Source organism: Syngnathus typhle, linkage group LG4, assembly GCF_033458585.1.
Source record: "Syngnathus typhle isolate RoL2023-S1 ecotype Sweden linkage group LG4, RoL_Styp_1.0, whole genome shotgun sequence".
NCBI classification, from domain to species: domain Eukaryota; kingdom Metazoa; phylum Chordata; class Actinopteri; order Syngnathiformes; family Syngnathidae; genus Syngnathus; species Syngnathus typhle.
The window spans coordinates 12,981,201-13,003,630 of record NC_083741.1 but is presented as its reverse complement, the minus strand read 5'-3'; the positions used below and the strand labels follow the sequence as shown (position 1 = coordinate 13,003,630).

General features: G+C 40.7%; 1 protein-coding gene across 4 annotated transcripts in view; it reads right to left on the bottom strand.

Moving 5' to 3' along the window:
- Positions 1 to 16,485, bottom strand: part of sox6 (SRY-box transcription factor 6) — a 123,713-nt gene extending 107,228 nt beyond the window's left edge. For 3 of the 4 annotated variants that reach the window (XM_061276677.1, XM_061276679.1, XM_061276680.1), the window contains exon 1: positions 16,008 to 16,485. The gene's annotated coding sequence lies outside the window, so the exon portion shown is untranslated. The remainder of the gene's footprint in view (positions 1 to 16,007) is intronic. The other variant, XM_061276678.1, reaches the window with a different exon arrangement.
- Positions 16,486 to 22,430: the final 5,945 nt, after the last annotated feature.

Below are 22,430 nucleotides of genomic sequence, written 5' to 3'. Positions count from 1 at the left end.
AAGAAGAGCCGATAAATGTGGCCAGTTATCAGTGTGTGTGTGTGTGGGCAGCTGGAGGATAAACACTAGCAAGCAGATAAAGGCAAAGAAGTACAGATAGGTCTGAATGTGTTAGCCTTGAGCCTCAAGGTGACAATGGAGGAGAGGGGAGCCAGTACTGACCCTGGCTCAATAGCAAGGTATTGCATGAATAGCACATTGCCCTTTCAAATGCACAGCTATGTTCCAGCTATTCATTCTGGCCTGAGAGCCCACGCACAACATGGATGGTAAACTCAATGCACCCGCCTTGTCAGACTTCTGACTTTACTGTAGACCTAATTCCTGTTTTTCCTCACTAAACCGGAGCTCCCATAATTATACAGTTTACCAACCCTTGAACTCATTGTCTGATGGTAATGGAGAACAATAGGGAAAATAATACATGGGTAAATGTATTCTTTATTCATAACTTATTATGTCAATTATTTGACTGAGGGATAACAAGAAAGGAAATTATAATTGCAAATAATGAGCAAGCCTGAATTATGCTATAATGAAATGCCGCAATCCCTGCAGAGCAATAAGAGTCTGTGTCAACTGGTCTATTGTAGCAGCATGCCTGCTGTGAATTAAACCTACAGGCAGGAAACATTAAAGCACTCCTAATTAGAGTACTGGGGACTTGTTAAAAACAATTGCAGTGAAGGGCAAATTATTAGCTTCACCACATTTTTCCAAACCAATTGTCAAAACACTTACCCTAATAAAATAATACGTCCATATTTTCCATTAGTTAGTCAGCGGTTCCACAGGGTGGCATATTCCACATAAACCAACAGCAGTTAAAGAGATTATATTGCGCTAGTTACAGTACCCGGATACAAGCGGCCGAAATGAGTTTTCTCCGCAGGATGTCCGGGCTCTCCCTTAGAGATAGGGTGAGAAGTTCGGTCATCCGGGAGAGACTCGGAGTAGAGTCGCTACTCCTCCACGTTGAGAGGGGCCAGATGAGGTGGCTCGGGCATCTCATCAGGATGCCTCCTGGACGCCTCCCTGGGGAGGTGTTCCGGGCATGTCCCACCGGTAGGAGACCCCGGAGACGACCCAGGACGCGCCGGAGAGACTATGTCTCTCAGCTGGCCTGGGAACACCTTGGGATCTCCCGGGATGAGCTAGATGAAGTGGCTGGGGAGAGGGAAGTCTGGGAGTCCCTCCTGAAGCTGCTGCCCCCGCGACCCGACCCCGGATAAGCGGAAGAAGATGGATGGATGGATGGATGGATGGATGGATGGATGGATGGATGGATGGATGGATGGATGGATGGATGGATGGATGGATGGATGGATGGATGGATGGATGGATGGATAGTTACAGTACGTGACTAATTATATCACTGATTCTCCAACTGTGCGCCGTGGGCAGCGTTGTAGCACCATAATCTTGGCCCGCATTATTTGTCATCATGAAAGGGGGCTACGATGTATGTATGTCCGTTGATGTGGGGATGGAATGGGCGCCGTTGACAGATATTTTTGACAAATATAATCAGAACTGAAAACTACTGTGATCGGCAAAGTACTATCCAAAAGGGCCCTCTCTAGACATTTAAACATATTTTAGTAATATAAACTTCATTTCATAAGTTGGGTGTCGCGGGAAAGTGTTTGGGGCCCCAACAAATTTTCTCAACCCCTTCTGCCCATGGCAGTGGGAAATTGTCAAACTTCACTTAGGCTAATTGGTCAATTAACTAATGTACCTTTGTTCATCTATCTATGCCAGTGACATGTAGTCAAAGGAAGAATAATTACATGTTTTCTTACAAGATGATCAATCTGGTTCAGGTTGAAATGAGGCATCTGGAATCTTCTCATTTTTTTATGTTATTTTCAAAATGGTCAAAAAACATAATTATTCTATTAGCCTATCGATACATATTTAGACCAGGCTGATTGTTATTAAAAGCATCAGAGACAGAGGACTCTGTCATCTGTAGCATTTGTGTCAAAGACTGGCCTTTTGTCAGGTGTCCATGTATGTTTTCCTGCCGCAACACACATGACTCAAATAAACAGATCATCGGCAAGGTCTGCAGAAGCTGGATAACGATCTTGATCATTTGTTACCTGATATGCTACTAAGCCTAAAGTCTACTAAGCCCTTTGGTCAAAATCAGCTGGGATAAAGGTTCCAGCTTTCCGGAAGGAGGACATCCACTATCAAAATGGATGTAACTTTACTTTAATACATTTGAGCTGCCTTGGATTTTTCCAGGGGTGCACCCCATTTCTTACACAGCTCTTCACAGATGCCTGTGATAACTGCTTTAGATAATGGATGGAAATCTTGAATGAGTTTCGAAAAACACAGGCAAAGGCCATTCCTTTGTACTGGCGCCTCCCATGTTGAAGATGTTCATGTATCTTTAAAGTAGACATCAAGCAAACGCTTAGCCTCCCGGGATTGCTGTTTGAACTGAAGAGCTTTGTGAAAGATTGCAGTTTAGTGAGTGTTTGGTGTGGGCTACACTGGATTTTCTCAACCACCGAGTGAGTTTACCAGAAAAAGAACCCACCACAGTACAGTGGTGCCTATATCTTAAATCATCTTTCCCAACTGAAATGAATAAAATTTCATTATTAAGTCCCAAAACCTCCAACAAAAAAATTTAAAGCGTTTTTTAAAAGTAGCATTCCACAGTTTTGTACTTTATGTAAAATGCATTCATAATATAATGATTGTAATTTCTGGACTATAAGGCGCACCAGCTAAAATTACTGGGAAATCCTGTTTTGTCCATGTGTAAAACGCACTGGACTATAAGCCACAGATGTTTTAATGTTTAATTAAATTATAAACATTATAATAATTAATAATAATGCCAGGGAGTGTTGTTCTATTTTCTGTCTACATGTGTTGCTACGCTGTATGTGTTCACTCATCCAGTGCTTAAAATAGACAATAAACCAGATCCAAGAAAGGTAGAGGAAGAGCTCTGCGTGTGCAAAAAGAAATGGTGGGAGACATGACACTGGGAGGTGGGCAGAGATGCACTTTTGCAGCATGTAAAGCCCTTTAGGCAGGAACAGCCCTATCGTAGCTTATGTGTACCGTTTCGAATTTCTGTCTAATTTTTATAAGTATTTTATCAGCCAGCCTGGCCCTTTTTTCGTTGGAGTTATTCGGTGTTGGAAACCAGTCAATCTCATCCAAACAGCAGTTTCATTTACTGGCACAGCATTAGCTGTCAGTGCCTTCCTAACCGCTCTTTTATCCCCTTTTCATCTTTGTTTCTGTGACTGAACTCATCCTAACACTAAGCCACCACAGACGAGACACTCACAAAAACGTCTTGCACCAGTGTGTCAGGAATGTCTATCGGAGTGACACTTTGGTGAAACTATCTCTGACGAGGGTACAATTGGGATTAGGATTTCTGGCTAAAGCACAAAGATGAAGAAACGGGAAAGAAAATCCACCCAGGAGCAATTTGTTTGATGAAGATACAACACTTTGACTGACCAAAGCTTTCATGTGCTGCTCTACCAAAATACTTTTATTTTCTCGATAAGTGAAACAAGAAGGGAATAAGAATATTTGAGTACCAATGCTCCTAATAGGCTGCTACCAATTCTCTTTGATTCCCTTACTAATTCTTGAGTCCAAAGCCTGTGGATGGACAACATGGGAAACGCCTTGTCTTTTTGCACACCAATGAGGCCTCTTCTCCTGACTTCCAAGTTATACACGGATATTTTATTTAGGCTCTTTCTCTTTTATTATCTGTTTGTGTGTGTGTGTGGGGGGGGGGGGGTTGCAGGAGTATAACACGTTTCTCCCTCTCACGCAGGTAATGTGTTTATTTTCCTGAGCCCATCTTCTAGTTTACTATGTGCCAGTGTTTCTCCCCTCTTATCGCCTGGCCCTCGCGGGGCACTTTAGCCCCTCAAATCCTGTTCACCACCTACTGGTTTTTGAATCTGTGAAATGAATGCTGGAGAAGCGTGGCCACAATGTCCGCCTGTGTTGCCACTGGACTAAAATGGGCTTGGTATTTTTTTTTTTGTCAAGGGAGATGCATAATGGAAGTTTTTAACACCTCAAAAGAGGCTGGGCCTTTGTCAAGGCACACTACAGAAAGCTGCCAGTCTCCAGAGGAGGCAGACACACTGAGTGGTGCCGGACAAAGAGCTCAACGAGCAGAATCAGCAGGGGCATCACTCTGTACGCAGCCGCCCACATGCACATACATACATACATATAGTATATTTCTTGTAAATGCACCTAAATACATAGAGGTGAAGCTGCACCTATCTACTAGCAAAAGCAAGATAATAAAACAAAAACAAATACAGTGAGCGGTTAATGTACTTGTTTACTTTGATTCAAGTTATGGTGGGAAGTAAATTATATTCATTACATTGGAACACAATGTTGGTATATGTAAATAACATATACTAGCCTCTGCTCTAAAAGGGGAGTGGGCAATTAAAAAAATAAAAAAACATTTAGCCATATTATATTATATATATATTATATATTATATGAAAACGAAAACTGTCAGTCTGACCTAGTGCATGCCATTATCAGAGTCCATGCTTAAAAATCATTCTAGTCAGTAAATTGCCTAGTTTTGGTCAGAGACTCAAGAGGGGTTGAGAGGATTAGTGAAGTGAGGCTCAAATCTTGCTAGCATAGGTACTCCCTCTTTAAGAGACGATATGCAAAATGACCCCCAGTTATTATGCCAGGAAAAGCAGAACATTGTCACATTTATGGGTATATTCTATCACAGCCCAAGTACAATAATGGGTATATTCTATAGCTGCCTACGTACAATAATGTCTTATGCTGTTTACATGTCCACAATAAAGATTAATATCTACAAATTGCTTCCTTGCACAAATGAGTTGCTACTTTCATCCGATGCAACCAAATCAATCTGCAATTGTCTCAACGCTCAAAATGGTTGCCAGTGACAAGGCCGAAGCCACAAGCATCTGTATTCAAATGATCCCCCAGTTCAGGCACAGCTTAGTGTGGATCTTTTCCAACACTGCACTGAAAATCAATCACATGGTGAATTAAACCAGAAAGGAAACAAGTGATCCATAAATGATCAGGTTACAACAAGGCAATGGTGTCTAAAAATTATGCATTTTTTCCTCCCCAGAAGAAACATTGAGCACAATTTGGGAGTGACATAGTTTTCCACCAATGACTTTTATTGCTGTGCAAAAGTGTCCTAGGTTGACCAATAGTCATTTTCCAACTCAGGGTTTAGGTGGAAAACATTTGTGGTCAAGTAGGTGACATCACTCCATTGCATGTTGTTGTGCAGCATCTCTTAAGGAATTTGTTTGGATGGAATGAATGACATACAGTACAAAAGAAGCAATCGTCAAGGAAATTTAAGAATAGTAGCCACAGTGTAAAAGGGATCATGATGGAATTATTTCACTGTGGCTCCACTTGCTCCACAGCCATTTTTACAATTAACACTATAACCTCCTATTTCTTCTTATTTACAAGTGCACAGGTCATTTCCCCTCTTTTTAAAATGCCACACTAAATGGCAGCGTTTGAAAATGCAAATGAGTGCATTTAGGGAGAGTTTGAGAATATTTCCGCCTTCGTAATCTTCTAAAGAGGGAAATGATTTAGAAGGAGGACACAAATCTCCAGCGACATGGCAGGAACTGTAGGGCACTTTGGTCTCCCCATTCTCCCTTTCTCGTCTCACTCATGTCTCCCTCCGCCCCTTCTCCGCATCTCTCCCTCCTAATTCACCTCTCCCCGTTGTTGCCCCCGGGGTGGCAGGGCCAGGAGTGAGGGACGAGGGGGCTGAGAGCACAACTCGGGTCGGCTGCTCCCTTCAGAGAAAACAAATGTAGTGTTTGAGCCACTGATCACTTGCTTAATTGACTTTAACACTCTTTTTCTGGATGAAAAAAGAGCCTTTGAAATAAAAGGTCAAATTACCTCTAGAGTCAGGCAATAAATAAGTCAAACAAGGTAAGAGGTTGCTGCCAGCAAATGTTAAAGGGAAATTTAATTAGAGGGAGAAAAACAGAAGGCTCCATATTGGATCCTCAACTATGGGCCGTTCCAAATTAGAGGCTTAACAATCATTCAGCAAAGAAAGCAAATAAATCCAGGATCATTATTTTGAATTTAAAACAGAACAAAATATATAGTCATATCATTGTTCCCTATTAATCTGCACCCTCTAGTGCTCTAAATTTTCTCCCATTCTATGAGGCCCATTGTCCATTGATTCCAGCACAAGGAAAGGAAACGGGCATAAAGCAAATCTTCAGTCTGGACTGAAACGGAACAAGGGAAGGCGGCAGACAACGCCGCTCTACACCCAAAGAGCTACAATGTGGCTTTTGTGACATAATGCGCTTCGTACAGCAGATTGGGGAAAATAATCCCAAATTTACTGCTTCACGTTGTCCAGCAATAACAACTGACATCACAGCGTGTGCCATGTATGCCATATTTCAGCGTACATGTTGGATTTAGAGGAGATCGGGGGGGGCTTATAAAAGCATTGCCAAGCAGTTATTACAGCCCCATCATGTCCTGTGTGCCTATTACAACATGGGACAAAAAAGTGTAAAACTCTGCAGACTGACAGCAGGAGGGAATCTGTACAACCTCACAGCACACTTTTAATTAAGCTCGAGACAAAGATGTAGCTTGTATTACGCTGTCAAACACTCAGCGCTGAAATTCTGGCGTACACACTTGGATTTATTTGCTCCCGTGTTGCTGAGCTCCCAGATCCAAAAGAGTGAGCAGAGTGCGGTGCGGAGCAGCAGGACACAGAGGTTCTTCTAAGTGGCTAACGCAACGGCAGTAACATGAGGTTGGTGTTAACAGTGCTGAAAGCATGACAGGTGGGTCACATGAAAGATCAAGTCCAGTTCATTTCACTTGTTCAACATATGCTTCTCATTATTCGATATGACAAATTGACGTCGCGCCGATCCAAAGTGACAGACTGCAAACTAGTCTTAACATACGTACACATTGAGCGCTATGATCGGAGCGTAAACGTGGAAAGTGCTGATGACACAAAACACAAAAGGAAAAATACTTCAACAAATTGTCATTAAATGATTTAGCATTTCTACTCTTACTCGTTCTATTTCTACGGAAACAAAACATTTTCCACAGCTGCTTCTTTTCAATTCCTAAATGGTCTTACGATGTTTTTCCAACCATGAGGACTCTGCTTGTGTATGTGAACATACACAGTACGATATTGTATGTGCTTGTGTGTGCCCACTCTACATCACACGAAATGTTTTTTTTTTTTTAAATCGGTCGCTATGGCCAATTGGTAAAATGTCGAAAATGGAAAAAATATTAAACCCCACACTCCACCCTCTTATTTTCTTTTTTTGAATAGCCAAGAGATAAGCACCTTTTAGCAAAGCAGCCAGCGGAGTTTAAGCTTATTATGAATACCTCTCAGAGCGCAGAGGCATGTACTGCTGAAATCAAAAGGAGTAATAGGCAGGTAAGCCAGTGTCATTTTAAAGAGGAAGTCACTTGTGAAATTGTCAAATCTCACAATATTCTCCCCTCGGCACACTCCCACAAAAGATTTTTAATGGCACATCTCTGGAGAGAAAAAAAAAACTTACCGGTATATTGTGTGAGACAGAAAATCTGCAGATAATCTCACCATTGTTGGGTCTAATATTAGTTAGATCAAATATATTTTTCTTTAAATAAGAGATAAATCACAAGAGTGGATTCTTCCATTCCAAATCCCTGTGCTGTTCTGGAATTTCTTTCTAAATCCAGTATTATGAACTGCAGAGCTAACATTCAGCTGCTTTTCAGTACATCACTTTTTTTTTTCATATTTTTGGTTTGTCTTTTATGGTCAAAAAGAGCACCCTATGACGCACTTTGACATCATCGTAGATGATTTCTTTCTAACAGGGACCTAAATGATCTGAGAAGAGTTTATATATATTTTTTTATGATCAAACAGTATAGATGTAAACAATTATGCTAAGACTGAGGAAGTGGACACTAGTGTCTCCTAAGCCACGATACCTAGTCAGACTAATAAATCCCATCTTCTGAATATTCATCAATGTTGCCACATGATCTGCAGGTCACCTAATCACAGTCACTTTCCTCTTAATCACAGGGTTTTAATTAGGCCCTAATAAGCTTTTCCCCATTCTTTCTGAGTGCCTCTGTGTCACTCACACATCAGACCATGAAATAATATATTAAGGGGCTGTCAAACCCGAAAGGGGCGCTCCGCTTGCGGCAGTCATACTGGTGGCAGACCTTCTTACGCTAATTGAAATTATCGAAAGCTTAGCCGGGGCTCAGTATGGCAGGCAAAAGCCGGTGCCAGCATTGAGGCTTTACTGGTTTTCTCTGATGTCGGGTAATTGTTTAAACCTGATTTGGTCCAAGGCCTCGTGAAGCCGATCCTGCCAAGATTGGGGGGGGGAAAAATCCTCGCTAGCACTTTTTCCTCCGCTGTTTCCTCTATTCTAATTCAGGCCTCAAGTGAAGCCTCAAGGATCCATGTTCATCTTGGACAAGCAGTGTTGGAGATGATGATCACTGGCCGCAAGTTGATAATGATGACTGTTTAATTAGAAGCCTTTCTTTGGCCTGACCATAACCCAAACTCCTCCACCCTGCAGATGGTAACCAATAAATTTAGCTTTTTCTGAGGATGAGGAGGAACATTGTACCTCCCCGGTCTATCCTCAGCACCACCCCTAACCGACAACATAAAGCTTTGCTCCCTGTTGACACACAACCACAACCAACTCTGTGTTGGAAGAGTCCAAGCGTGCTCCTTATACTCTCCGTTCGTATACATTCTCTTGGAAGTGATTCCACATTTCCGAGGCCAACTTTGGCTAGCGTACAACATTTGATATTCTCTCATTATCTTTACCTCAGCCGAAGATGGTAACTCTCCCCATGCTTCAAACGGTAGCAAGGATTACACACAAACTACCTTATCCCAATGACATTTACATTGAAACATATACATTTAGCTACAGTTTTCAAACAATCCTTTGCATTGATTCATTGCTGGCTAATGTATAGTTATGGCTGTGCGTGCGCTGCTGTTTAGACAATGCACAGCGTGATGGCAAGCCAACTGCTGCGGTCATAGCAAGTACATCATGGTTTAAACTTGTATAACATTTGGTTAAAAAAAAGTCCACTTTGAATAATTGCAAATAGTTTGTGTGTAAATCCATTCTTTTTTTTTTTTTTTTCAAACATCCCACGCTGCTGTTCCACTGACTTCAGCAAATGATTTTTGAGAAAATGCGATTTAGCATTGCTGCTCATGTCGGACAGCCCCCACCCAGCTAAGACCCCCGTCGTTTATCTGCCAATCATCCTCTTTCTACAAGCTTACCCTCTGATTGTGTGTGTATGCGTGCCTGGGTGTGTGTGTGTTCCCTTTGTGGGCTGGTGTCGTGTGCCAGAGTGGCTATCCCCTCAGATTGTCAGAGACTCATGGGAAATTTACAGCACGGGCCAAACCACAAGCTTTCTCTATCATTTCAGCAGATTTCTCTTTTTTTAGTCCCATTCAAGAAAGTGATTATAGCAGAACTTACTTTCTTGGCTTTATTCTTCAGGCTCTCTGGGTTTTCCTCACCACAGCTGCACTTTGCTTAGAAACGTGCAGCAATCCAATATTTTCTTAAGTTCATTGTTCGGCAGGGTATTTTTTGGCATTACTTGTTACAGTCGCTTTCGAAGCAGATCAGTGTTCACTCACATTATTTTTTACATGTAATGCCTTCATGCTTTCTCACCAAAGAAGTTGTGAGTGTCCCATACGCACATGGAAAGTCACGGCGTCACATCACCGTCGAATCAGGTGACTACCGTACATAATGAGAGAGTAAAAGTGTGCTATTTAGAACACAAGGCTGTTGTTTAGCTTACAGTACGTTTCTCAGAATACTGAGCCCTTCAGCTACAGACAGAAGAAAAAGCTCACGTTGTGTGTGGCATGATTCGACTGTAACTGATATACTGTACATCTACCATTGGCTACAGAATCTGACCTTTGACTCGTGATCATCATGTTTTGGATCAAACACAAAACAGTGGAACAGGACTTACCGTCATGTCTTTCTTTTTACAAAAAACACCGTGGGAATCCAACTATTCTTGAGTTATGTAGATAGAAGGAAAACAATACTACAATGAATGACTCAGAATATAATGATTAAGTCATAACTTACTGTTTGGTAAAATTAAATTGTGAGTTTATAAACTTGCTTTCAAGGGTATGAGGTCACTTCATTTCTTGGGCCATCATTTCATCATCATTGGTTTCAATTATTTAATCAAAGCCAGAGAGAATACATTTTCTCAGATTAAATGTAAAGCTTCCAAGTCGGTGTTAAATCAAATTAATCAGAAACAAAACACCTCAGCAACAGGAGACACTGTGGTTAACTTCATCAGAAGTTGAGCCATAAGACGCTTTCCACCTCCTCCCTCTTTGTCACATTGATTTATATTTGGCATCAGCGTGTTCCATTGGAATAACAATCACAAATTCGATTTCTAGCCCAATATGCCCTGTCTTTTCCATAACTTCCCCCGCCTGTTTCAAGATGTCACATGAGCTGCTTCACAATGAGTATTTTTTTCCATCAAAAAAAAAAAAAATGCAGCAACCCCACCACCCAACATTGTGCACATTGCGATGTCAAGCTGAATGCAAAAATATTCACGTGCCAATGAAAATGGCTTCCAGCATCTTTATGGTTGTAATTGGGAGAGAAGAGGCCAGATTGGCAGGCCAAGTCACAAGCCTGGAACATATTTTACGTCTCATGTCAGATCAAGTTGGCAGATATGCGGCAGTCTGTCAGCTTTCACCAACTACATCATTTCTAATCGTACAGACAGGGGAGACCTGTGTCAGGATGTGTACAAGGATCCTCTCTTGCTTCTTGGGTACGAAACCATCGGAAGTCTAAATATGTCATCGTGAGCGAGAGAAATGCTGACCAACACAAAACAGAAAAACATATGCCGGTCAAACATTATCTTTCAGGAGTCAAATATTACACAGCATATTTTACTGATAACATTTTATCATCATGCACGGTAACCAGATGTGCATACTCGTACTTATATACGTTGCTTTTGATAGCAAATATTACGTTCGTGTGAGCGCAGGCTGCACTGTGTCCATCTCACACAGGTCACGAGTGCCGAGTCCTTCACCACTTTGTGCGAGCTTGTCTATGAGAACGCCCGATCCGAGGATAATGGGAGGCACGGTGGCGGGTGTGGGTTGTGACGCCTTTTGTGCGAACTGCAGCACAACACCCAACACTACATTCAACTCTTTTGCCTTGGTCCCTCGTGGGACGCTAGCGTGGGTTTGCAGAGGGTCGATGACATGGGCAGTATTGATCACTGCTTCTTTATGGCGTAATCCTGCACTTCTGCTGCTTTTTAAAGGCAATTCATCTGGATCAAGTTTGCATAAATGTTTTAGTCTTCTAGGCCAGACATATAAAATAAAAGCAAATAAACCATAAATATGTATGAAAGGCATTTTTTTGATCCACTGCTGTCGGAGCTGTTAATACTTTGAATTGCAGTCTTTTAGGCGTTCACTCTAACAACTTTACAAAATTCTACCAAACAAGGGGAGTGTAAGCATAAATCAGATTGCAACGATAATACAAACACATTTGTGTGGCTCCATCACTTCAACTTTTCATGTTTTATGAAACAATTATGTGTTAACATTGCCTACACTATAAGCCCTCAATATACTAAGACGCTAAATACATACAGTACACTTAATAATAAGAATTATTTTTATCAAGCATTTCCACAAGTGCATTCCACTACATTATAGTGTCAATTGGAATTTGAGCAATTGCTCAGCACTGTATTGTAAGAACACTCATGTACATTGTTCGCAAAGGTTAATGTCAACAACGTGCGTCTGTGGTACAAATAATTACACAAAAGCTTTCAAATTGTTGCCAGAGGGGGAGAAGCGTAACTTGTTTTCTTTGGATTTCATCAGCAAAAGTCTGCACAATGAGCACCGACTGACAGGAGAGTTTGTTTAAAATTCACTTTCAACCACCTGTACACTTTTCACACAACCTGACAGTTCTCAGCCTTGGTCTGCAAGCTGCACGTGTGTGTATGTGTGTGTGCGTGTGTGTGTGTGTGTGTGTGTGTGTGTGCGTATGTGTGTGTGTGTATTGTTCACGTTGCAGGGACATAAGTGTTTACACAGCTATTGCGGCGACTCACCTCCCTTCTGGGGACAAAATTACAACCTCAGTATGTCAATATTTTGCGACATTTTAAGGCCAGGGAAGTAGTCTAAGGTTAACGCTTGCTTAGAGTAAGTGTCCGAGAAATTATTCTAAATAGTGTGTGTGTGTCTGTGTGTGTGAAGGCACTCCAAAATCCAACACATTTTAATCACTGCCGGGTTGCTCCGTGTTCCTCTTTGATGTGGCAATCAAGGCAAGCATCTTCACTGAGCCACTGTACGAGCGCTCATCTGATTCAGAAAAAAAACAATCACCCCGACTAATTCTTGCACCCGATTACCGGCCAAGACCTGCGTCAAAGCCACCAAGGCCTGTCCAATTAACTTTACATATTAATGTGTGGTGTAAAATGAAAAATATTCTTTTTTTTAAAAATCTGAAAAATCAACAGAAGTCAACATTAATTATGCGCAACTATGCCAATGGACTCAAAGAAAATGGCCAATTATTTTTTAGAAAAACACTGGTTGGAAGAATGAATGATACACACCAAAATGGGCCACTTAAGTTACTCTTGCAATTAGACAGTTTCTGTGAAAATGCACACAATCAGATGTTTCTTTTTTCATCTTTAATCCTTGAATGTCAGCAATTCGGTGTTATTCACTTCCCAAAGTGTGGTGGGTGTATCCCGAGTGCTGCGTGGGCTCCCTCAAGTGGTACGCAGAAATACTGCTTGAGTGCTGTTCGATTGTATTTAACTTTTACTACAATGCACATGTATTTCATCTTCAGGCACCATTTGTTTTTCAATGTCTGTCGCGTTCTTGATCACTACTTGGGCCTCCTGTGCTACAGTCATTTACCGTTAGCGATATGATGCGCTTTTTTAGGTGGTACTTAGTGTATAAAGTTGATAACCACTGACGGAGGAGGCCCAGACCCTCATTGCTATTATTCATTTGCACGTATATCACTGTGGCTTTCCGCCTCTTTAGGCACACAAGCACAATAGTGTGAAGAAATACGCAAACGAACATAATCCCGTACGAGAGCATCATGACTTGTCACTAACTTCTCGTCGGACTGGACAGATTATACATTTGACGCCCGCCCATTCCTGTCACTTTAGATCCTGGCGGAAATAAAGGGCCTGCAAATTGCTTAACACTTAAGACAGATGTCACAACATGTGTCGCCACATTTATTATCTGCTGGCCTTCTGCTCTAACTTTACCAGGCCTTCTGTTGTTTACCTCTCGCCATCTTGTTTACCCTACGCTCTTGTACCACAAAGAACAGAAGAAGCCCCTCCAGCCCTCCAGCCGAAGACGCACACACACACACACACACCTGCTGTGGCCACACGTCCTGTCACTTGGATGCCGCTTTGAATGATTGTTAAATCTCACAAGCAAATCGAAACCTTGGTTTATTAGACTAATAGTCCCTTTGAATGATGGAAGCCTAAACATTTACGACAATGCACAAATATTTTTCCCCGTAATAATTCTCACTGTGCCGTAATGTCATTTAAAGGTGACTTGTGCATTGCGACTGTTTCAAGTTGGCGACTGCAATGTTTTAATTGAATGGTTTAAAAAAATTTAACAGCCGTGAAATTCAACAACACACACAGCCTCTACTGTTTTAGTGTGCAAATTATTTGGTGCATCACAGAGAGAGGAGCAGAACCAAAAGCCGTACGTACTTATTCAGAGAGATGTCTACAAGCAATATGATGAAATGCACTTTTCCTCCTCCTCCTCACAGCTATACTTTTTCTTCAAAAAGCTCCTGCTAAGTGAATCAAACTTATAGATCTTCAAGAAAATGTAGTTTGTGGCACTTAGACTAAACAACTTTGGACTGAGATAGAACAATAATGGTTTTAATAGCAATATATGGTGGTTCAAGGGCGAAGGTTTCTCTTGCAAAAGCGATACATTGGACTTGGACAGAGTGCGTAATATGTTTAGACAAGTGAGCCAGGTGCCCTTCATGCTCGCCAGTCCTAAAAAAAAATCCTGACTATATCTCCATTTTAGAGGCTAAGTTCAAGAGCTGCTTGGAGTCTCAACACACACAACAATCAATTTGAAATGACAAAAGTGATCGACGCAAAGGCAAATGAATTTAGTCTGGCGTTCATCAATAAAACGAGCAAATTTACCGCAAATTAAACGCACGTTTGAAATGAGCACACACCAAAAAAAGAACACGCAGAAAGCGAGGAAGCATCCCAGATGAAGAAAATGTGCGCAAAGTTGGTGCGCTCTGCGTGCACTCCTCATGAGCCTGCTCTGCCATCACAACAATGTGCTGAATGGGCAGTCTAATTATACATGTGCCATTTAGACGCGTGCATTTGGTGTCCACGACCACCTTACCTTATGTGGAAACTTCACGGCTGTGCACCACAAAGTGTTGTCAAACAAATAGCAATTGCATAAAGTTTGTGCGCAATTGATTTTTTTTTTTTTACTTAAAGCCAGCGGGTGCTTTAAATAGCCGGAGGAAATTTCTACCGAATTGCTCAAAAGCGAGCGGGCAGGTCGAAAATCGTTTTAATGTAAAACAATGGAAATGTTCAATTCAAGGTTATTCATAATAGGTGGTTTTGTGTTTTGAAATAAATAGGATGACAAATTAGTTTTGCTGCAATTACACTCCAAATGTTTAATTTATTACTAATCATGCGCAATTATCATTCATCATGAAAAAAACCTTATCTGCGTTTTTACAACTCCAAAACAGACTTTAGTGCATACCGCAAATAAACATTTATTTTGACCTGACATGTAGTGATTAAATTTTGGGAAGCAGTCGTTCAAACTGTAAGAAAACATTTGGGGTTCTGTTTTGGTTAGTTTGAAGCTTATTTACACTTTTCACAAAGTTCAGCATGCCGTCGCCAGATCGCCGAGTTTCCGGCTTTTGCTCTTAAATGGAGAAGCGTTGCATGTACAACAACTGCGTCTTCTGTAAATGGGCAAGCACTGCGATTGTTCAATTTAATTTATGACTTGTGCATTCTTAACAGGTCAATTCCCCCGACCTCTGGGAAACTGAAGGGAGAGCGCGTTCATTCCCAGGCTAAACGCGGACGATGTCCGTCATTTAAGAAGAAGAAAATAGGATGGCTTTAAAAAAAAAAAAAGAGTCTCGGGTTCAAGACAGTTGTGTACATAAGACACGATGAGATAGAATCGAACGGCGTGTGTGGTAATTCACGCGCGTATTTATTCTCGATTTAAGCGCTATGGGTAAAGTTGCGTGGTACTCGTGAAGTGCCAAAAAGCAACTTAAACACGTGCGACACGCGTCCCGGGTCAGGTGGGAAATGTCGCTGTCATTGACGTTGCGCGCCGCGAACAAGTTATGAGGTTGGGAGTTTCGAGCCGGTGTCCGCGTGTAATGTGTACGCTCGGCAACTCGGAGACAAAATATAGTAAAAAGTGAATTAAGTGACTTTAGATTGAAGTTTTCCGGGGACTTTACGGTTAGAGTGACCGCAAACGCTTCTGAGTCATCACTTGTCTCATGCGCACCAACCTTGTTGTGGCTGTAGCAGTTTTTTATTATTATTATTATTCATCTTTTTAACTGTTTGCAACAACATACAGTTTATTTAAGTCGTTTCTTTTCAGACCACGCCTCCTCTTAATTTTAAACCGGACTGGATGAACAAACAAGTGGACAACATGCGGAGGTAAGCAAGTAAAAGGCGTTGTTTACCTTGACGACGTAAGTCGAGGAGAACGCGGCGCGTGTGTCCTCTCCGTGTCGTAACAAAACAAGTGAATGAACGGTTCAAGTTAAAAAGTCTTCTTCTTTGTCTCAACGCGGCGCCTGCATCAGAATCGGGGGTCCCGCATGCGCTCGCAGAAGTTGAGCTGTCCAAAAGTACAAGTATAGCTTTTGTTGCGCTCTTCTTTATCTCCCTCCCTCTTTTTCGAACTCTCTCGCTCTCTTGCTCTCTCTCTATCTATCTCTCGTTCTCAAGTCTCGCTCTCTCTCTGTCTGTCTCTCTCTGTCTCTGTCTCTCTCTCTCTCTCTCTCCCCAACTCTCTGTCCGTCTGTCTCTCTCTCACTCTTTGGTGCTGTCAGTCTCGACAATCAATGCTCGCTACCATGTCGCAGGTATTCAAAGCATTCCCCCCACGCGAGACATCACAAAGTGAGTGGCCAGGGCATTGATCTGGAGGGAGGGAGAGCGGACTTCGTCCTCCTCTTCAACCCCCGACCCCCACCTTCTCCTCCTTCTCTCCCCCATCATCATCCTCCTCCCAAATGAGAGCGAGCGCGTCACTTTAATAAGACGACTAAAATTAAGCTTGCAGAGGACAAAAGTGATGCATTAAAAAAAAAAATCTAAACTGCAACAATCATGTAACACAGACTTGGAGTTCCATAGCAATATCGTGGTGTGCACAACGACGTCTTTTTTTGTTCTATCATTTTCTTGCAGCACAACTTGGTCAAAGTCATCAGAAGACGCTCTTTCTTGAGAATTTGGGCACTATAAACGTAAAGTGAAGCTGCCCGAAGCTTCAAAATGCGGCTCAACAATTTATCATATTTTAAGACCGACGTGTATTTTTATATTTGGTGACAAAACGTCACTTAATAACGGAACATATTTGATCCATTTATTGTTCTGTTACATTCCATAATAGCAACTGGAAATATTATTAAGAGCATGTCTTTGAAATAACAGTGAATGGAAGTGTTCACGCCACAAAATGTTCCAAACAAGGGAATATTTCGCCACAAAATATGAGTAATTTCGGATAATTCATGAGGATTTTTATTATTATCATTACAGTGCGTTTATTTGTATCATTAAATTGCAAAACTTTCAAGTAACTATTTCAACTTTTAAGGTTTAATTACCATCACCAATTGTTGTCGTTTTACCCATTCAAATAAATTATGCAGACATTGTCTAAAAGTAGAATTAAGAGTTACATTTGTTTTTAGAATATCACCATTACCTCTCATTTTTCCAAATTTTGAAATCACAAAATGCGTTCAGTTCTATAAATGATCAGAAACTATTTGGGGGCGCGTACAAATGTCCGGACCCACAGGCATAGTGACAACTCAAAATAAAGGAATATCAAATAATTACTTACAAATTGATGAACCATAAAGGGGAATAAATCTTGATTCTTGTCTGTAGTCACACACAACTGAAAGAGAGAGGAGATGTGAAGAGAAAAAGGGAGAGGGATGAATACAGGCTACAACTCAAGGACACCACATCAGATCACAATTCTGCGCTTGCCTAATTTTCCCCTTAACGCACCAAGATCGGATGTCCCATAAAACTGTAAACGCCTTACACGTGCATGGCCATGATCTCCCCACGTCCAAACCAAAGAACCTAAAAACGTTATAATATTATTGTGGAAAGAAAAAAAAAAGTCATGAAATTAACTTTTTTTTTTTTGGCAGTTGCAAACCTGAAGACTCTCCTTATAAAATCTTGTAATTTAAAACGAACGAGTTTAGTAATTTAAGAAGCAATATAATCAGCATGCATGCATATAAAGGAATTTATGCTGTAATTATTCCCATACAATTTACTTAGTTAGGACTTGATGCGCAGCCTTTCCGATGCAAGTTTGACGTGCCTCATACGCCACCTTTTGGTCATTGTTGGTAATGTATTTAGACGCCCATCAGCCTTGGTGAATGGGTGCAATTTAAATAACACTTTTCACAGGGAGAACAGAGTGCGTCACATAGTTATGGGATATAGTAAAACTGGACACTTAGCTCAAACGGAAATGTATATTATATTCTCTTAACGGCTATGTCAGTCGTTGTCAAAGTACGGTAGCAAAAAATGTCAAGATTTGCATTATTGTACAGGTGACTTTCTTATTAATCCAGAACAGTACATTTGCTTTCGCCTATTTTCGGACATATTAAAGACCAAACCAGAGACTGGATTACAGTTAGTTCATGTTTATGCATTCTCTGCACTGTCCATTAAAAAAGATGCCTGATTTTGAATGAAATGATGGAAATTAAAACCTGTTTTTAAAACTGCAATTAATCAACAAAATGAACAAACAGACAGACAGACAGACAGAGAGCGAGAGCGAGCGAGCGAGCGAGCGAGCGAGCGAGAGAGAGAGAGAGAGAGAGAGAGAGAGAGAGAGAGAGAGAGAGAGAGAGAGAGAGAGAGAGAGAGACGGATAGATAGATAGATAGATAGATAGATAGATAGATAGATAGATAGATAGATAGATAGATAGATAGATAGATAGATAGATAGATAGATAGATAGATAGATAGATAGATAGATAGATAGATAGATAGATAGATAGATAGATAGATAGATAGATAGATAGATAGATAGATAGATAGATAGATAGATAGATAGATAGATAGATAGATAGATAGATAGATAGATAGATAGATAGATAGATAGATAGATAGATAGATAGATAGATAGATAGATAGATAGATAGATAGATAGATAGATAGATAGATAGATAGATACTAGATGGATAGACAGACTGATGGACAGTATGGGATCCAGATAATAATGTATATAGAAGAACAAACTGAAAGGTTATTAACGAGCGACATCCAGCAGGTATTCCTTTGTTGATTTGAAATTTGAAGTCAATACAGCTGTTTAATTTAGAATGCAACCAAATTTTAAGCAAAGCAGAGAAATGATTTGACTATATAACGTCGTGATATTGATAGCTTCACACATGGTGCACGTGAAGCGGGAAAGAGAGTCCGGCATGTCGGGTGGGGGCGGTAATGTAGACACATTTGCATATCTTTATAATCCTTTGATGCATCTCAAAATGCAAGTCAAGCCCATAAATATTTGAAGAGGAGAGTCCATGGAAATCAACATTTTTGTTACAATAAATTAACATGTGTTCGTCTCCTGTTCTGCATGCTCAATGAGAGTGAGGATGAGCAGCAGCCCTCTACTTTCATTCCAGCCGACAGGTTTTGCTTTTTCAAGGAATAAAGCCGCTTCATACACAGTTGTTGAGATTCTTTACAATGAAGTCAAGCTAAACTATGAAATAGGTCAGTATGAGGTGTTGCTGTCATGACATGACCATTATAGTTTTTGATACAGCTGCTGTTGAGCCTATTGCTCCCTTTCTATCTCTAACAGTTGCCCCACATGGTTCTGTTTGAGGGTTCCTCCTCAGAGAGAAAGTTTCCTCAGCCAAGTGCTTGCTCATGTGGGGTTAAGGCGGTTTTGGAGACGTGCGGTTCTTAACCTGCTCCATAAAGTGCCTCGAGATAACTCCAGTTGTGAATTGGTGGTGCTATATATATATAGGACTTGAAACGCAAACATCAATGGACTCATCATGGAGATGGTGAGGAACAAGTCAGATGCACCGATATTGTGGATTTCAATCAAAAGCTTCTGGGAAAGAAAAAAAAACGTTAAACGAACAAAACCAACAAGTTAAAATTCATCATCATAAATTGTCAAATCACAAAAAAAAATCTGCAAATTGTTTGAATTTCAACTCAATGAGTATTTTCTTTGGCTTTGTATCCATGCGGTCGAAAACGGTAGTTTAAGTCAGAAAAACTTTTAAATATGGGATGACTGACATCTATGGAAACAATGAATTAGCACAAAAAAACAAGTAAGTACGGCATCTACGTCTCACACACAAAGGCACGATGAGACTTTTTTTCAGAGTTCTCGTCAATACCAAAAACCAAAACTGGAAATCTTGCTTTGCAGTTGTAATTGGAAAATATGCTCTATGTTAAATTATTTTTATGGAATTAAATATGGTTGGAAAAGAATATTGAACAATTGTTTGACTCACAGATTTTAAGAGCAACAACTAACATTTTATTATTTTATTTATTGTGTTGTATCATTTAATTGGAGATGTAATCCGGATTGCACTTTGTTACACCTGCAGTTCAGTTGATTTATAAAGTGTACTATGAAGTTGAATTGCGTATTAGTTACTTGTATGCCAATTGATGATGTTATAATGTCATTTAAACATTGGCTATAAAGTTCATATTACATTGGTGGTAGTTTAAACAACAATTATCGCATTATCGAAACAACTCTTTTGAAATGGAAACAATGTGAAAGTAAACCAGCGTCACGGATTGGTTTGACTTTGGAGCTTCTAATGTCCATGGTAGCTTTCTTCGTAAATAAAACCAAGCAGCAGCAGTGTCTCTTCTAGTTGAACACTGATTTTTTTTTTTATTATGCCAGCTATTCAGCCGTTGCTCCCCTCAGGATTGCTTTTTACAGACATTTTTAATGTATATTGCTGTATTCAATCAGCGGTGCACTCATTTGCCTGCTGTAGTAGTGCGTGGCTGACAAGGAGAATTAAAGAGGCGGGAGGGAAAGGACATTTTTGCTGCTCTGCTCCACATTTACCACTAAGCCACCGAGCGGGATAAGTGATGTGAAAATGAAGGGATGCGTCGTCATTTGAGATTTGTAGTTTCTGAATATAAATGCAGGCTGTGGCTTTGTTGTTCTGCAGTTCACAGCGCTTTGATATTTCTTATGGGGTGAAAAGTGTAAACGTTTGTTTACCGAGAGCGTCTTCAGGCACCATCAAGCACTCGTGGACACGTTGACCCACCAGCAGGACTCACAGAAGTCATGCAAGGGCCCATCACCATCGGTGAGGGGAAAACCCCGACGACTTTGTCACTAGCAAATGCAAAGTTATGCAATTAACCGAGACGGCATCTGCACACATGCTAATCATCCGCCTTGCAAAGTGGGACGCTCTGTTCTTATTTGTTGACCCAAATCCCTCACTTGTAACTCTGAAGTTCATCAAAGTTTAGTCAGAATCTAATATTTCCTTTCAAGTGAACAGACACGCACTGATTAGTCGTGTTGAAATAAAAAAAGTGCAACATGCCAATTTTAATTAGTGTATATGGTTTTGGGGGACGTCCTTACACAGCCCCGGGCAAGCAAATATCAACGTCTGCGGCACTCGTGACTGTTTTGGGTCATTGTCTTGTTGCACGATGAAGCTTCTCCTAATTAGGTCAGATAAACTTTACATTCTGTACAAAATGGTTTCGTAGACTTTAGAATATATTGAGCTGCTGCCTTCATCACCTTAATTTAATAATATCGGTTCCAATATGTCTCTTATTCATCTTATGATCGAAAACCCAGATTTTTTTCAATTTATATATAAAAGAATACATGACATTTTTCATAAAACAAAGAAAATGTCACCTTGTACCAGACCACGTTACAGAAAGTCTGCAAGCTTAATACTAACACATAATGGGACATTGAGTAGACAGGCTTGTGAAACTAGCATCAAAACTCTGCGAAAAAAATGAATGCTTCAGCTTACCTGCGGGGGTCTTCTGCTTCCTCATCGAATCTTAGTTTAGCATGTCATTGGTGTGTGGACCAGAAGGAGCAGCACAATACCTGTAGAATCATCATGGTGCACAACTGTTTATTGACAACGTAATTACATATAATGTCATTACCAGCCAATGTGTGCTTAACCAAGTTTCTACTGTGCATTTTGTCCGCTTATTATAATTGAGAACAAGCAGAGTTGTTCTGCAGCTCTTAAGGTGTATGTAAGGTCTTAATGGGATTTTGCATGAGTATTTTTCTTGATGTAACAAAGACTGATGTGTTGTAGATCTCCAGCTGCATTTATTGTCTTTTCAAGGGAGTCGCTAAATGAAGTAAATTTCACTTGGCTCAGCCTGCGTGTGTGCATTTGTGTGTGTGTGTGTACGCAGCTGATTAAAGAGGGGGCTCTGGGGCATTTGCCTCATTTACAAAGCAATTGCTTTTATGTGGGAAGAAGAAAAAAAGCCCCGCTCACTGTAGGTATTGTAAAAGCCTGCCGTTTAAGGAGCAAGAGATTAATTCATTGTTTAATGTAACGCGGCACCTTTTCAATACACACTTATTGATGTGCAGTATGTCTGAGGGTAGCGCATGATTTCATATTCAATACCGTTGTATTCTTCCCCAAGGGTGATAGATAGTAGGCTTTGACGCTCTGCTTTGTAAAAAGATGTTTTAAAAATGATATTGTATTATTTTTTCACAAAAAGTCGGCATTGAGCACGACTACAATCCTGCTCTCCTCCATTCTTTTTTTATAGCAGGCTATG